Source organism: Myotis nattereri, assembly GCF_964212035.1.
Source record: "Myotis nattereri genome assembly, chromosome: 14".
Taxonomy (NCBI): Eukaryota; Metazoa; Chordata; class Mammalia; order Chiroptera; family Vespertilionidae; genus Myotis; species Myotis nattereri.
The window spans coordinates 41941636-41960321 of NC_138089.1; the positions used below are offsets into that span (position 1 = coordinate 41941636).

The window sequence follows — 18686 nt, forward strand, 5'->3', positions numbered from 1 at the left end:
CTGGTTAGTACTATTGTCATCTTGAAATGTGTTCAAGACAGCCTGACCTGATTCAATGTTTCCCATAAGCCTTTAAAGTGATAACACCTTATGTTATAAGCAAGCCATGTTGCAAAGGTTTGCAGGTGTCAAAGGAAGAAAACATTTAATTCCATTTTAATATTTCTTGACATAAGGAACCGTGCTAGGCATTTCAGCGGGATACCAAAATATGTGCTTAAAAAATAGGACAAGAAATCTCTACTCCTGAAGAGCTCAAAAGTAAGAAAAGGGGGCAGACAAGGACTTCATCCAATGGCACGTGAAAGGGACGTAAAAGGAGGGCTATGGCCCAGGAGCCAGCAGTGCATTATGGGACTCCAAAGAGGAAGTGATGCCTCCCATTTAGAAAATATGATCCTCAGCCACAAATGGCACCACCATGCAGCCAACTGCTTCACCTGAACCTTCTTTGTCTTTGTTTCTTACCTCTCACCTCTGATCCATCAACAGGTCCTCTTGCTTCTGTATCAAAATGTACTTTAAACCTACCCACCATTTCTGGGGTCATACTGATCCCCGTCACCATCACTTCTTGCCTAGACTGGTCTATCACCTTCAATCAGTCTCCCTGATTCCACTCCTAATTTTGACTCCACTCCCTGCACTCTGATGAAAGTAACTATTTCTGGAACATGGAAAAGATGGTGCCCACTTAAGACCCTCGAATAACTTCCCACTGTTCTTACAAGTCCAACTGTGTGCCATAGCTTCCAGGATCTTAGCATGACAGTTCCTGCCTGACTGCACAGCCTCCGCTTTGCCCCTGCGGTGGATGTGGTAGCTGGGCATCCACCCCGGAGATGGAGAGCGACAAACTCCACCTCCCAGATTCACGCCCACCAAGACCCTGGCTATAATTTAGTTCCTACCAATTTGATTGCATGAGATCTTAGAAGACGGGATTCAGACTACATTTCTGTCTCTGTTTTCTCCCCCTTCTCTCTGGCAAGCTCTGTGAAGGAGGAGTCCTGTTTTCCTGGGGATCTTTCCCACGTGTGGCTGTTTCCTGAGTATAGTATCTGCCTGAAGTTGGATGTGGCCCCTTGCTGGCCCAACTCCACAGCTTGGTTAGGGTTGGTTTCTTTCCTTAGTGTTTTTAATGAATCTGTGATCCATTTCATCCTTCCTACTGAAAGCAGCTCAGGGGAATCCCGCTGTTCAACCCTGAATGATATATTTATTTTCAGTTTCACTAATTTACCAAACTATTTTTGCTGTTAATTTAAGGTCTTGGCACGTACTTTCTTCCTTGCCTGGGCTTGCCTTCTCTGTGCTCCTTCTCACATTTCGCTTCTTAGTGTAAATTTTATTATCTCAGAAATATTTTCCTTGGTTAATGAACACAATTTAAATACTTCCCAATTTTCCTCTATCAAATTCTCTGCTTTGCAATTTAATAATACTTATATAAGCTATCATATGCAAACATATATCATCAAATATCTGATATTTTGCATCCTGTATATGAAATATGCCCATATATCTATCTATATATAATCTATATTTATCTGCCAGGGTGGGAAAAAGTTAGGGTTACAGTTGTTCATATGGAAAATGATACAATAATAACACAAATAATAATACAGAAATAAGTTGGTTCATGTTCTCACAACTGTGAACCTACTTTTGCCCACCCTTGTATATAACCTGTTTATCATGTTCAGTGACTAAATTGTAAGTTCTTCCACTTGCTCAGCAATGCATATCCAATACCTTGGAGACTGCCTGGTACAACTATTTTTAGAATAAATCTATGTTGCTTCTAGGAGTTTTCCAACTTTTCACCCAGCCCCTTCTTCTTTCATTGCTTTTCATTGACCATGGCTTAGCCATGGAAACCAAGAGGGGCTGTGGTCTGTATCCAGAGCGACTGGGGAAGTTTCCTCAGAGCACAGAATGGAGGCAAACTACAGTACAACCGTCACAGAGGGTGAGGATCACAGGTGTGGAGGCTGTGTCCTATTTCCCTAGCATCTAGCAAGGTCTCTGGACTTCGAACAGGTGCTCAAGAAGTAAATGTTTGGTAAATCAACTGATTTTATTCAGCCCTTTCATCTGAGAGTAATACAAGGTCAGGGAAGGTTAAATCACTCTCTCAAGTTCAAATATGTTGTTTGGAGGTGACTCTAGCTCCAGGGTCATCAGACACACAGAAATCATCCTTTTCCTTAGACCATTCTCTTTTCTTAAAAAATCTAAAGCCATTACTTAGACTGATCTCATTAACATATATAAAGATTCAACAAGAAAGACCTTCCAAGATCCAACATTCTGAAATTTTTAACATTTCAATATAAATCTATTTTTTGTATTAGCCAAAGAGCTCCATTCTGCTTAAAAGATACATATTTAAAATGTCAGACCCATTAACTCTTTTCAGTCTCCCAAAGAAGCAATCCATGCCTACCTGTATTAGTAGAAATCAAATTTAAGACAAGAAAAAAGATTACATCTTATAGATTCTTAAATTTTGAGTTTATAGTAGACCCCATTGGCCCTTTTAGAAAAATCTTTATTTCCTCTTGTTTTTTTATGGCCTGATATAAAATCATTTCTAGTGTACTGTGTATGGAAAAGACCTTATCTTTTAGCTACACCTCATGTGTGTATATGTGTATTGCATATCCAGTTCATCATCAACAGACAGAAAAGAATGTTGCTTTCTCAGCAATTATTGGTCATGAGGATTAAGAGCGCAGCTAATATTCCTGATTATTTGAACATAGCTCTGTAAACCTTCCCCAACTCTGAATGTAAGTGTTAGATATGTAAACAATTAAAATTTGTTTGGGCAGAGAAGCTGCAGCTTGACAGTGTGTGCGTGGCAGCTTCATTCTTTTAAACCACAGCATTTTAAACAAGAGTTAAATCCACTTCGTTTGTGGTCTGAGGCTGGAATTAAACATTGTCTTCATGAAAGAAGGCAACGCTTTACTTCACCATTCACTCAGCTCCTAAAATAGACTGGACCAAGTAACCATAAAAGGGGCTGCTGAAAGGAATAATTGCCAAATTATTATTCACCTAATAATTCTAAAAATCAGACCCCCTACTTCTCTCACATACAAATTAGAATATTTTTAAAGATGCTGAACTCAATTTTCTCCTTCTTACATATAGAGAGGGTGGAGCAAAAGTAGGCTTATGGTTATGAACACTTGAAACGCAGAGTTTGTTCTTGTATTGTTATTTATTAATTATTGTATTATTTTCCATATGAACCTACTTTTGCCCCACCCTGTATTTGTTTAAATGATGTCTTTAAGACACTTATTCTCAGAGCGGGGAGTGTGAGCGTGTGTGTGTGTGTGTGTGTGTGTGTGTGTGTGTGTGTTGGAAGGAGACTTATATTCTTTTATGTTGCACTTGTACCATATTAACTATTATTGTTTTTAGGTGAGAGTGAGAGTGGCTACCCTTTTCTGATCACAGAACCTGGACATAGATCAGAATTAAAATAGACGACTTGTCTTGGCTGGGTGGCTCAGTTGGTTGGAGCATTTTCCCCATACCCCAAAATTATTGCAGGTTTGATTCCTGGTCAGGACACATAGCTAGCTTGCAGGTTTGATATCTGACTGGACATGTACAGAAGGCAATCTCCCACATCAGTGTTTCTCTCTCTCTCTCTCTCTCTCTCTCTCTCTCTCTCTCTCTCTCTCTCTCTCACCTTCCTTTCTCTCAAAAAACAAACAAACACAAACAAAATCCTTGGATGAGGATAAATACATAAATAAATGAATGAATGCATAATTAAGTAGAAAACTTCTTTTGTATTAAAGAAAAATTTTCCTTACCCCAAACCTATTTCTTATCTCCTATCCCCTTTCACTTTGGCCAGACCCAATTCTTCCCCCAAATCTAGCCCCAGGAAGCTCTCATTCATTCCCACCATAGAAGGGATATTAGGATGATGGTATTTTGGGATGCAGAATCTCATTCATATCCATGCTCCTCTCTCTGTTTCCATAACTTGAAGGGGCCACGGTTACTCTTCTGAATCATTCTCTGTCACATGTACCTTTGACCATTTTTGTAACTGCCCATAATTCTTCCAAGACTGTCAAACTCACAGTCTTTCTGGCTCTGTTACTTCATCCTCTGCTGAGTCTGATAGACCAAACCCAACAGACTTCACTCCAGCTCACCTCTTCCTTTCCTGTCCTATTAACACCCCCATATTCTGGGTAGTGATTGCATCACATTTACAATTCAGCAAAGATTTCCCCAACATACCTTCTTCTTCATGTCACTACTGGCTCCCCAATATCCTACAAACTGTCAGATCAGTCTCTAATGTCAAGCCCTGAGTCCTTAATCTACTGTGTCTGCCTTTTCTTGCTAGAGTTCCTTATCCAATCCTAGCATTCTAACTCCCCATCAACCAACATAATGCTCATTCCTGCATCCATGTTTTTGTTCATGGTTACTTCCATCGGACTTGCTTTATCTCTGACATTCTCAATATCCATGCCCAAGCAAAAGTTTCCTTTAAATTTTACATCTCATGGAGCCTCACTCCCAGAAACTAAAACCAGTACATATGAGTAGCCACCAATTTTCTGGCCTAGATGCTACCACCCGACATTTAAAGATATAAATCTAAGGGTGACAGTGACTTTCACTACTATTCCAATGGAGTTGGAGGGGGCATCTTACAGAATTGCTCAGCTCTTCAAGAAGGTGTATGAAATGCCCTTGGTTCCTTTCTTGCTCCCTAAACCTTAAAGAAATTTCTTTCAGAAAGGAATATTTTCAGCCTCAATGAAAGTAGCATAAAATTTCAATGAAGGCAATATCCATGAAAGAAAAAAATATGTATAGTATGTATAGGTTATTCATTACTCTAGTCTAAACCTCAGTACACAGACCTTAGCACATATTAGATATTACAAAATATATATTATATAAATAGATATTGAATGTGTGGATGATAGCATCATCGTTCAAAGCCTTTTCTCTACAGAGCCCTTCCCTACCAGAGGGTTGTATATGCCTGTGGCCCAATGACATTAGGACTCACCAAGTGACTGACTTTGCCCCCCCCCACCCCCAACCCTCAATAACAACATGAGTGAAAGTGACCCATTCATCCATTTCCTAGAAGATAGTTTAACAGGTAATGTATACCTTACCATTTCTTTCTTTTTCCCTGTATCATAGTTCTAGGTGTACCTGCTAATAATGTGGATTTTTTTCAACACAAGCAATGCCTAGATACACCTGCTCCATCAGAGTATGTCCAGAATTAAAGGCATATTCAGCAAAGTCATAACAAACAACACACCTTTGTTTTTATAAGCCATTGAGATTTGGTGGTCATTTATTACCATAACATAGCCTAAATTCTCTGATACAGAGATAATAAAATATTTGAAGTAGAATAATTTTCTCCTAGCACTGGCTATTGTCTCTGAAACAAATGAGAATCCCTTTTATTCAAATGGCTATTGTCTCTGAAAGAAATGAGAATCCATTTTATTCAAAATTGTGAATATCTTCAATACAGATATTAACTATTTCAGATCCAAAACATAAATTATCAAGTTAATATTTTTATACTTGAACTGGTAGCCTAGAAGTATTGGTATTATTCCCTGTATGGAAAACTTTAGAAGATTCTAGAACTGTAAGTTAATTTAGTTCAATATTCAGACAGGAAATGCATATTTCTCTGTATAATTTCATCTAGGATACCACTTGAGAAATTTATCTTTGCTTTATGTAACTTTTGTGGAAATTTTCCTTCTCAGACCTGATCCATAATTTAACATGTGTAATTAACACATGTAATGATGTGTTAATGATCTCTTATTTATACAGAATCCAGCTTCAATGAACACAAAGTACTCTATTTACTTAATTTATTCTCTAAACATATGCATCTGCAACTAACATTGGAGTTAAAATAAATTAACTCCACTAACGAGTAGATTTCTACAAAAGAATATTTATTTAAAGGCAAGAATAAAAAATTAAGGCATGCAAATATTCGTTTGCATGACAGAGTATTTAAAGCTTTTGATTTAGAATGAAGAGTACCAAAAAGTATTTCCTATTCCCTATCAGTGTTCAGCAGCTCCTGATGACTACCTAGAAACTTACATTTTTATTAACATCATAAGAACTTAATTTGTAATGAAAGGCTACATTGCAATTGCAGCTAATTCTACACTTACCTGCCTCTATAATTTGCTTTACTTATGGCTGTCTCTTACATTAATATTCATCACAAAATCCCCCTTCCAATATTACTTGATTTGACAGAAATGCATTAGCTATGACAAATGCTTCATAATGTACTCAGTATTAATGCAAGCAGAATCTATGGTAATTACTGCTATTTAAACACACTGATTATTCCTGCTGGTCTTCTTTAAGAAATGGAAATAAAATCTACAGCCATCAGATATTAGAAATATCTGTTTTTAAAATGCACTTTATATTAATATAATTCCCCTAAAACATCTATATAAAGAGGTAGTGGCATGTCATAATCATGGTGGCCTCATATATTTATTTGAAGAAAGGAAGAAAATAAAAAAGAATAAACTTCTCACTTGTATAGGGAAAAAAGGGGTCTCAGGAGGATGAGTAACTTGGTATAACAGTAAGGTTAAGCCTTTGATCACTCAATATCAATTCATCCTCCTTTCTTTAACAATTCCCTCATTCTCATCTCATGCAGCCAGATCACCAGCTCCTTTCAATAAGCCAAGATCCAGAAGATGGAGAGGATTTCTTTTCCACTGTAATGATACGAAAATTCATAACACATATGACCTGATTCACTAGTAAGCTATTTGACGGGTGGTATTACATTTGACTTGTTCAATTTTGTAAGGTCATCCCACAAACGCAGTCAACTTATTTCAGGGGTTATGAATCATTTCAACTTATTTCAGGGGGAATGAGTCATTTCAAAGTAGCAATTAATTTAAAGCTATCTTACGATTCAAATGTATTCAGATGGCTATCTGGACATATATGGTGTTCTCAAGCATTTTAACCAAATAGCAGCATCATTAACTGCCATTTCATTAGGTCCATAAATCACTAAATGTCATTTTCAAAAAGCACATTTCAAGTTTATTTATCACATAAGGTAATCCTTCACTACTTATTTAATCTTCTAGGCTTTCCAGATTTGTGAATTGATTTATTGAGGCTGACTCCAATGCTAGGCAGAGTGAGTGTGACAGGAAGCGCAAACCTGTCTAAGATGCTGGCTGAGAAATCACCGAGTGACTGAGTTACCTGGAAGGCATACGATTAAGATTTCTACCATCATAAAAATGGGGATACAGATAGACTTTGTTGCATTATAGGAACATAAGTGACATTATATATCAGAATGTACAGACTGGAAAAAATTGAACACAAAAGGGATGAGATGCAATAAATGAGGTAAAACACTTATTTAGAAATAAAAGGCAACCCCCCAAAAAAGTAAAATGAAGATATTATCAAGAATAGGTATTATTTCCAACAGAGAACATAACCTTTGGGATTCCTATACATTCCATTCAAATCTACAGTTTCAGCTCATGTATTATAATTTTGAAGTGCACCACTTGTTACTGCCTACTTTATAAAATAATAACTCAAAATTTAGAAGAGCTGTATCTCACAGGGCATTTGATTAAAATCATTATCTCAGTGGTTTTAAGATATATTTTTAGCTGAGGGAAAAAGACTATGCAGAAGCTCAACTATTAATAAATACAGGGATTCAAGTTGGAGTGAGGAATTCAGAGTTCTGACCTCAAAACCTCTGTGTAGCTCAACATAAGCCCTGGGGTTGGGAGAGCAGATGTATTCCTCTTCCCCACTGAAGTGCCCAGGATAGCTTATTCTATTTGTTAGATTGCTTTTGAACAACTCCAAAGACAGAACTCAATGTCTTCCAAGGTAGCCCAGAGTTCATTTTCCAGATAGCTTTTAATTTTTAGGGAAGCCTTTCTTATGGAACTGAAAGCCATCTTTCTACAACTTCCTTTCACTTTTTGGCTTGCTAGTGTATGTTGGGGGCCTAGAAAAGCACATGAATGTAGTAAGTGTTTGATACAGAGTCACTGGATAAATGAGTGAACAAACAACCCTCTGTTTAAAATTTTTTAAATGTCATAATCTCTTTTCCAAATATTAAAGTATTTGGACACTGTTCTCAACTATTTCTCCAGGTTAAGTCCTAGTTGCTTCAAGTACTTTCCCTGTGGTATGGTTTCTAGACCCTTCACTGTCCTCAGTAGTTTGAACTAGTTTTGAACAATTTCATTAATGTTTTTGAAGTGAGGAGGCCAAAACTAAGGTCAATGCAGTAAATAGGTTGAGAAGAGCAGAATAAGTAGAACTCATTTGCTTATTAATTATGAGTAGGATTGCAATAGTTCATGGCCTAGGATCATCATTAGTTGACTCCTACTTTAAATCAGTGGTCAATGAATTGTGGACTGCAGGCCAACTCTGTTTCAATGTCTGTTTTTATAAATAAAGTTTTATTGGGATATGGGTACATCCATTCATTTATGCACTATCTATGGCTGCTTTCACATTACAGTGGCAGAGCTGAGTAGGCATGACAGGGACTATACGGCCAGTAAAGCCTAAAATATTCCCATTGCGTACTTTACAGAGAAACAATAAATTCTGACCCTGCTCTAAATCATTCTTTCCCAGAATCAATGAAAGTTCAAGCCAAGGTAAATAGTGTCACCAACCATCATAAACCCAGGGAACCTGGGAAAATACCCCCTTCAAGGCAAAGCTATCTTTTGCCTTAGAATTCCTTTAAATCAGAATTTCCCTAACCTCTGTAATCGGTAGAATTATCTGTGAAATTATTTTCAAGTGCCAATCCCGGCCTCTAACTAGGTCAACTGACTCAGAAACCCACAGGTATGGCTTTGACTAATCCCTGGCCTCTGCAGCCCTACCCTAGTTCTATCCTTCTACCACAGTGCCCTTCAGCTTACCTCTGTTTTTGTTGTTATTGTTGTTTGCTTGCTTAATTATTACTTTAAAATAATTTTACACCTACAGAGAAGTTGTAAAAATAGCATAGAAAGCATTCTCCTGTAGTCTTCATCCAGATCCCTGCCATGATGACATCTTATATACCATAGCAAAGTGATCAAGATCGGAAAAACCAATGCTGGGCAGTGCTCTTAACTGAACTACAGATTTTGTTCAGCTTTTATCAGTTTTATCATGATAAATGTTAAATCTTTTAAGATGTATATTTCTGTGAATTTTTATCTCGTGTAGAGATTCTTGTAATCACCACCACACCAGGAAATAGACTGCTAAATCACTCACAAGAAACTTGCTCGCGCTACCCATTGCAGGCTCTCTCCAACTCTAAACCTTGAAAACTACTGCACAGTATAATTTGGAGAATTTAATAACATAATGGAACAATGAAGTATGGAACCTTTTGAGCCTGGGTTTGTTCATTCACCACGATGTCCTGGAGATCTGCCCAAGGTGCTGCACGGAACAATAGTTTAGTCTTTTTTGTTGTTGAGTAGCAATCCATTGTATTGATATATCCCAGTTCATTAATCCATTTGCCCAGTGAAGGTCATTTGGGTTGTTTCCCGTATTTGCTAAGTATTAACAGAACTGCTATAAAAATCTGTATCCAGGTTTTCAAGTGAACATAAGTTTTCAATTCTCTTGGGCAAATCCCCAGGAGTAAGGTTGCTGGGTCCCATTGCAGGTATACATTTCCCTTTACAAGAAACTGCCAAGTGTTTTCCTCAGTGTCTGTTCCAGTTTGCATTCCCACCAGCAATGCGTTCCAGCTGCTCAGCATCCTTATCAGTACTTGGCATTGGGTTTATTTATCTTATTTTAGCCATTCTAGTTGGTGTGCAGTAGACTCTTATCATGGCTTTAATTTGCGCTTCTCAAAAAGCTCATGATGTTGACTATCTTCTCATGTGCTTACTTCCCATACATGCATTCCTTAGTGAAATACCTGGTCAAGGCTTTGCCCGTTTTTTGAATTGGAATGTCTGTCTTCTTAGAGTTTAATGTGTTCTTTATACATTCTGGGTACAAGATCCTTGGCAGATATGTGAATTGAAAATATTTTCTCCCAGACTGTGGCACCTCAAACGTTTTGATTTTGATGAAGTCCAATTTGTCTTTTTTCCCCTTCTTTTATGGATCATGCTGTTGGTGTCATTCTTTAACGCCCGAGGTCCAATCAGTAGAGAGAAACTACATAGTAATCTGAACAAGGGAAGTTTACTATTAACTGTAATAGGGGGTTGCTTGATGATGATTGGCTACTAATAAGTAAAGAGATCTCTAAGTAATATAGAACTACTAAATGTGGGAGCAGACAACACTCCTAGGGCTGAGGTCTGTGCCTAAAGAGCTTGTGGTAGAGGGTATGGTGATGGCTCACTGAATGGTTGAGAGGTTGCCATGGGACCTTCCTGGAAATCTGTCCTCTAGGTACCAGGGAAAGCTGTCCATGGGCTGGTATTTCACCGGAGCACAAAGCTGACCAAATTGCCATAGGGGTGTGTTGGGAGAAGCTGCTGACTTGTGGGTGCCTCTAGATTTACACCAGGAACTGGGTATTTATGGGAGAAGCTGTCCACACTGCAAGAATCTAGCCAGTGAGTACTTAAAACCAGGAAGACAGACCACATCTTCCTCCTGCAGTGTCTCTCCAGTGCCCTCTACTGACAAAGCTTAAAATCATGCCAGTTAGTAAAGGAAGGATATTAAAAGGATCCATTTTCACAGGCTGGGACGGGTCCACAGGGCTCCTCTGGACAGTTTCCACAGGGCCTGTTGGAGAGGGACACTGCCTCTGCCTGCAGCGGCATTGAGCATGCTGGTCAACAGGACACTTCCCCTCAGTTTTGGTCCCCCCCAGGGATGTTCACCTAGAGAAGGGTGTGTATGGCCACAAAGGTTCTATCTATAGGGCTACTGTCTTCTGGGTCTAGAAGAGGACTAGAAACAGCACACTTTCCTTGGGTCTGCAACCATTTCTAGTTCCAGGTTGCAGGCTGCTCTGGCACCCAGGCTGGGATATAAGAAGGCAAAACAATAACAACAATAACAACAAAATAAAAACAAAATAAAGAAACAGACAAAAAAGAGGGTACTTCCCACTGGGTCATCCTAAGGTCCTTAGTCTCTCCACCCTTCAAAGTCTTCTGATTGTTTCCGTAGGTATTCTGTCCAGGATTTATACTTGTAATTTGGAGGAGGATAGAATGGAATGAGCTTTCTTCATCTTCTCTGGAACCAGATACCCTCAGGTCCTATGATTTATTTCCTTAGACCCCATGCCAAGGCTTGTTCCACATGTAGGTGGTTCTGAATCTGGCTCAGGGAGATTCCTCCCAAAAATGCTTATCCTAACCCACAAGGCTTCCTTATTGGCTAAAGATGGAGATGGGCCATAATGTGGGCAATAAAGACATACCCACATCATTAAAGAAGGGCAAGCTCTACTAAATACTGGAGCAGACGTGAGGAAAGAACTGAAATTGTCCTAAACTGTCAGCTGGTGGTAAGGAATGTTCATTTGGCATCATTGATTCTCGCCTTTGTGGTATATCAAAGGTCCCAAAATACCTTGGCACTCTTTCGACTCTACCACCATCTCTGACCTTGCTAAATATCAGCTTCCTCCATGGGGTTTCCTTTCCCCCCCATTTGTGTAGACCTCAGAAGAGTGGGAAAATCTACTCCTATCTCAAAATTACACATGAATCCAATAATTCTGACCATGATAATGATCACAATGGTAAATAGTAACAGTGATCTCTCTACCATTTCATAGTACCTACTATGTGCCAGCCATTAAGATAGGTGCCTTAACTGCATTATGGATCATCCTCATCACACTTGATTATTTGACAAATGAAAAAGTTAAATGGTACAACAGAGATTAGAAACCTAGAGTCTGATTCCGAATCATGTCTACTTCCTAAAGTAATACCTCGCCTTTACCCCATTCACACACCCTCTCACATGTATTACCCTTTTTGTCTGTACCTTTGGGCATACATTGTAATATTCTATTTTGGTTTTATCATTAAAATAAAAATAAAAGCTCCCTGGTGACAGTAAATTATCATAAGTCTTGGAATACCTACCTGACACAGAATCCTGTTGTAGGCATTGAGTGGCTATTGATTTTCACAGCTTCTATTAAAAGAATTAATCTAGAGTCCCAAATCCATTCAATGACCAGCTGAGTGGATGGGATGCTCACTGATTAATGAGGCTAATCTGACTGATAATCAAAATTGGACCATGCATACATATGAGCACCCAACTTGAGTTGAGGAGTCACTGTATGCATTAATTTTTAGCTGCATATGAAGAAATGGAGCAAAGTGTCATAAATGCAAGTACAAGTCTTTCAAATGCACATTTCAGACACACGTACTTTACGATGATACCTGATGAAGGCTCCCATCAGTCATGTCACAGCCTCCCGTCCTGATTACAAAGTACAAGCTGTCCATTTCTCTGAACATGATGACATGTTATCAAAAGATGATAAATGTCCTCACAAACAGGTAGGGCTAAAAAATATGCTTGCAATATTTCTCTGTGGTTTTGCAACAGCAAACATCTTGACTAAATTTCCTATACAGTATGTTGGGGAATAAAAAGCAAAAGGCTTCAACTCTCAGGAAAGCTCAACTGTAAAGAGATAAAAATCAGAGGATCTGGGCACTGGAATAGACATTACATCTAACATTACCACAATCCAGAGCTGGAATTTGCTCCAAAAATTCTTAATGACTACTCACATGTTCTGTACCAGAATTCCTCCACAGAAAGTGAAATATCTGGAGTGCTCTATTTGATAGAAAGTTCTTTCATTTGCTCATTTGCTCATTCATTCATTCATTCATTTGATGACTACTTACATCATGCTTTTTCAAAAATAAGCTAAGAGAGTATGCAAGGCACTAGGAAAACAGTCATTACTGAGACAGACATATTTTGATCTTAAGGAACTTCTCTAGTCACTGGAGGTGACAAACAAACAAAATTGTACAATAAATAAATTATTTACATGTGTAATGGGGAGGCCATATGTGGTATCAAAAATAAGTTCTTTTTTACATTGAACCTGGTGAGCCCCTCTGTATTTTTCACCAAATAGCCCAGGTTGTATACTTTTGTGCCATACAGAATGAGGCTTCATTTATTCTTCTACATGGTGACACACCAGATATTTAAGGAGAGCTAGTATTGTACCTTCAAAAGTTCTCCAGGAGAATTTCTTCCAGAAATTTTAAATCTTTCACATTTAACAAAAAGTTTGGCCCTTAATTCAGAACTTTGGTCTTCCATGATGTTTTTTTTTTTTTTTTTTTTTTTTCTTTAAGTGGAGTGGTTCACAATCTATCGTATCTGCTCATAATCACATTTGCTAAAATGAATTACAAGGCTCCAATATACATATATGCAAGAAGGGCTTAAAAATGGAGGGGAGTACATGGATATTTGGTGGACACTGCAAATTCTACATTTTACCTAACATCCTGACAGTACATCTAACAACACAATTATCATCCTCACTGTCTATACTTTACCTTTACTATATCACTTCCAACTGTAATTACACATGCAATAGATAACACATCCATACATAACATGAATATAGTATTAGAATGGAGGAAACTTGATTGAGGAATGAGAATAAAATAATATGCTTACTAAAAATACAACACATATAGCTGGATCTCAACCTTGCATCACAGAGCAACAAGATTATGGCCCAGGATCAGGCCTCTGAAGCTAGATTTGCTGCATTCCACTCTTGGTTCCATCATTACCAGTTGTGTGACTCTGGGCAAGTACTTAACCTCTCTATTCCTTATAATAATAAGGACATTTGATGATCAGTTGTGCAAATTAAGTAAATAAATATATGTAATATATTAGCATGCTGGACTCATAGTATATGTTATAGATGTGTGTGCTATTGTTATTATTACAAATAAATGCAATAAAAATGTATTTTTTTTGGTTGTCCATGGTTTATTGATAATATTATAGCACAGCAGAAAGATTCAAATGGCTCCATGTGGTGTTTTGAAATTCATTCCAACTATAGGCTGAATGACCTGCAGGTTGGACAGAATGCCAAAATCCAAGAGCTTCAGCATCTCCTTAGTGTCAGGATCAACTTCAAAGATCTCCTGATCTAGGCTGAGCCCTCAGGAACATAATCATCTCTCCTTTCTCTCTTCTTCCTGCAGCCAGAGGGAGACACTTCTCATGGGGCCTCTCTGAATCCGTTTCATCGGATGTGTAACATAGCCCGCTATCTTGTTTTGGAGCTTCTTGCTGGGAATAATGGCAAGTTCCTTGCACATGCGCTTATTGGTGTGGAAGCTGTTGCTCAGGTGCTGGTAGTGCTTCTCAGTGATGACCTGGGCCGCCTCCTTCATGATCTTGGTGCGAACACAGCCCATCTTGGTGGGTCCTGGTGAAAGCTGAACATGTAATGTCCTTATTTGCTAAAACCAAGTCACTCTTCCTTAACAGCTTTCACCACGCTCAGTTGGAAGTGGGTGGGAAGATGTAACTTTCACATTGGATTTATGAACAGCATCACAATCTTTCCAGGTTGAGTAGTCTCTTTTGGATTTTTTTTAACTCTATGGCTGGATTTATTTTTTTTTTTAATTCTATGGCACAGAGATAAAATGTATCTCTTCTTCTTTAAAAAATAAAATGATATAAGACCTTTTGCTTTTTCTTAGTAACAGTTTTTTTTCATGCTAATTATGTTCCAGGCAGAGACCTAGGAGGAGGCCTCTTTGTCAAGTAGGACACATAGGAGACACATATAAGACAGGCATTGCGAGGGCAGGGTTGCCTATCCTTGATGACCTCTTTCTCTTCTTGTGCTTGATCTTCTTCTTCCCTTCCATTAACTTCAAAATTTTAATTGTTCATCACATTTGTTCTAATCTACCTGGCAGTTAAGGCAAGAAGAACAGCACAATTCTTATTATGAGAAAGGAGATAGAACTCCAGTTCTACAAAGAGCTAATATCAATTAGCCTTGTGTTGCCTGCACGTATCTCCATATCTAGAATAGAATATTTTACGGTACTGCAACCAAGACAAAGCTTGTAATCTTATCCTAGTGCATCTGCAGAAGACCTGAAATGCATGGCTCTGATTTACCTGGTCCTCCACCTTCTGCCCATCCAAAGTCACAGCTCTATAGAAACAGGACAGAAATGACACTGAGGAGATTGCCTTGGAAAGGACTTGTGCCCACTGGGCAGTTTGCTACATAAGTCTTAGCTGTTCTCTTAGGCCAAGGGTTTTAGAGGATGAATAAATCCAACTCTCTGGAAGGAACGTTTTAGCATTTATTTGTTTAATCTCTCCAAGCAGTCCAAAAGCACTACCTGGAGGTAGAACTTACAATTGGATTTCTAGTCCCAGAGGACACCGCTGTTGCTGCTGGAATCGGCCTAAAGCCCTCGCATGTAACAAGCACATTTGCAGTGAAAGTCTATTAATAAGCCGATGAAAGCTCACCAGTTAAAAGCTAAAGAATGCTATTTAATGCTCTCTTTTGCTTTTAATGGACTGAAACCTGTTAAAACACTGCTAAATAATAAGGCAAATTTTTCTTGCAGTTGATAGAGGGATAAGAACACACACACACACACACACACACACACACACACACACAATTGAAAGATGAATTCCAATAGGCTCTATATCAAAAGGAGCTTGAATGGAGCAAAACCTAGAGTCTTGAGGGTCCACGGAGCCCCACAGAATGGCTGGAGATAAAACTGGAGACATTTCACTCAGACAGAACTCTATGATCACATTATCAACTTTTCCTGGGGCTATTAAATCAGTGGAGCAAAAAATAGGCACATTTGGTCCACAGACAGAGAGAGCTGGGTACAGCAGAGAGAGAACTGAAATGACACAACAGATGTCTCAGGGCTCCCATATCAAGGTGCACGCTCGGAAGGGCTCTTCCGGGGGCTCTACTGCAGATAATGGTTTATTGAGCGCAAAAATGAGAGAAGTTAGGGGAAGGAGTTTTAAAGACTTTCCTTACTCTTTAAGTTCCCAGAATGGCTGTTTCCTCTATTTTTGGATTCGTGATGTCAAACCAACCAGTTGAGGCAGCTCTTGCAGTGAGATTTTTGCTTCTGTGGCACCTGTCAGGTTTCAGCTTCACAGTGAACATTTGGTTCTTCCTTCCTAGCTAGGAACACTCATCGGCCCCACTCTAAGCTATGGGTTGTCCTTGACTTGCAGTGGGATTCAGACCCCTGGATGATGGTGAAGTTCCTGGTCAGAACATGGCTTCAATGCCAAAGACACCTCACTCTTCTGGTTCTAGAGGCCTCTTTCTGCTTCCCTGTCTTGTATGTCTGAGTTTGGATTCAAAATCTTAATCTGAAAAGTGGAGGCTACCCATTCATCTTTTATATATGCAGTATCCCTAAAATTCTTTTGCTTTGATGTATGGCTCTGGGCTTTTGAACCTTATACCAACCTGAATTCAGCTCCTGCTTGCCTTCGCCACCACAATCAGTCTTTCCCTGTGACTGACCCGATTTTTCCCTCGCTATCCAAACCATGCCACCCTGCTTTTTCTATTGGAATAGAATGGAAGATCACTGTGGCAGATTTTATTTTACAAAGATGACCACAGCAAGTTCCCATCTCACATGACCATCTTATACTGTGACTGACACTCTGGCCTGGGGCCTGTCTCAACCAGTATGATATGATGGAAGGCCACTGTTATGACTTTAGGTCAAAAGGAAACACATTATCAGCCTGGCTATCTTTTTGGAACCCAGTTGCCATCCTGTGAGAAGCCCAGGGCATAGAGAGGCCACCGATAGTTGCTCTGGCAGACAGTCCACCTGAGGTTCCAGCCAACAGGCAACAGCCTAACATGTGAGTGAGAAGGCTTTGTGAAGGCTCCAATGCAGCTGCCATTTCACTGGAAATACACAGAAGACAGTCCACCTCCTCCCTCACCCAAATAAAAGTCCCTGCTTAATCTCAGAATCATGAGATATATTAATAGTTGTAATAATACTACTAAGATGCTAAACATTATTAAAATAAATAATTGTGATATTTAAGTATTTGTTCCCACTGTCACACTCACAGTGGTTTGTTTTTCATATGCAAATAATTGAAAAAAATTAAATAGCTGAATATCTGGAGGCCTCTAGACCTGGTATATGTGAAGTAGGGCCCTGGGCATGTTTTAATAAAGTTTTATTGGAACTCAGATTATTCGCTTACATATCGCCAATGGCTGCTTTCATGTGACAGTGTCAGAGTTGAGTAGTTGTGACAGAGACAGTGTGATTTATAAAAGCTAAAGTATTTAATACCAGGCTCCCTTACAGAAATACCTTTTCTGAACTATATTCTAGACAAATAAGTCAACTAGGGCTGACTTTTTTATTGTAACTTTTGACAGTGTATATTTACCATATTGCTACATGATATATGTGTATGTTATGCAGCTATGGAAAGTTTTATTTTCATTTTCACACCAAAGGTAAAGCTACACATATATGCTCATGTATTTGTGTAAAGCTTTCATTAAACTGAAATATGCCACAGGTATCCTAAATAGCCATTTATGTGATTTTCGTAATGTTTGCTGTTGAACTGAGTGTGAGTTGAGGTACCCCAAATTCAATATGTTCATTGCCCAAACCAAGGGGTGTGACACACTATAGTGAATGTTTTATTTTCCCTTCTGGAATAAGAAGAGAGCTGAGAAAACCAGAAATTCCTAACAGTTCAGAAATTTACACTGGGTGGGATTTTGATGAAGATAAAATAAAGGCAGATTTCTTACTGTTTTAAGTAAAGACAAGTAACATCTCAAATGCATTAACCTGACCACAAAGTACCTACAAATTGAATGCATTTGCTTTATGCATTATAAATGTGTTCTGTTTTTTAAAAAATAAAACATTTTGTCAATCAAGGCCCACTTGATTTCTTCATTACTTTTTGCACTAAAAAAAATAAAGTTTTATAGGATACAACTTAGGAAAACTATCTTACCTTCCCCCACTAATTGGAAGTATGAGGAAAGATGGTACCTTTACCCTTTTGAATGAAAGGAATGTTAGTGGACGGAAACACTCAATGGTTTGACAGCCATGACAAGTGAATTATTCTATCACTGCTCCAACCATAGCTCTTAGATCAGTGGTTTTAACACAAAGATGCATAATCTGGATAGAATCTTGGATTATTTTGAAGTAAGATACTGGTCTTCATCTACTGTTTCCAAAGCCTTTTTAAGACCCATTCATCCTTCAGGGTGATGAGTAATTTCCCCCTCTCCTGGAAACAAAAGTTAACACATACAGGTACCTGGAAATAACTAGAAGAAGGATACTACATTACAAATATATCTTTCCATACTATTTGCAAAGGAGAGATTTTACAAATAGGGAGATAACTGTTACTTCTGTCCAATTTCTGATACTCATATTCTTTGGCAGGAAATATTCTTTAAAATGAGGATATCAATAACTTAGAAATAATACCTTTATAACATTTAAAAAAAGTTCTGTATGAGGCTAAAGTGCAATAACTTATATAATGACATA

The 18686-nt window shown here is 38.5% G+C and overlaps 1 protein-coding gene and 1 pseudogene across 4 annotated transcripts in view; both read right to left on the minus strand.

Moving 5' to 3' along the window:
• The window catches only part of ZNF385D (zinc finger protein 385D), a 696979-nt gene that overhangs the window by 46313 nt on the left and 631980 nt on the right, over positions 1 to 18686 (minus strand). The window lies entirely within an intron of this gene.
• LOC308529598 (small ribosomal subunit protein eS17-like) lies at positions 14112 to 14516 on the minus strand (annotated as a pseudogene). Its single transcript has one exon. The product of its transcript is annotated as a small ribosomal subunit protein eS17-like (transcript).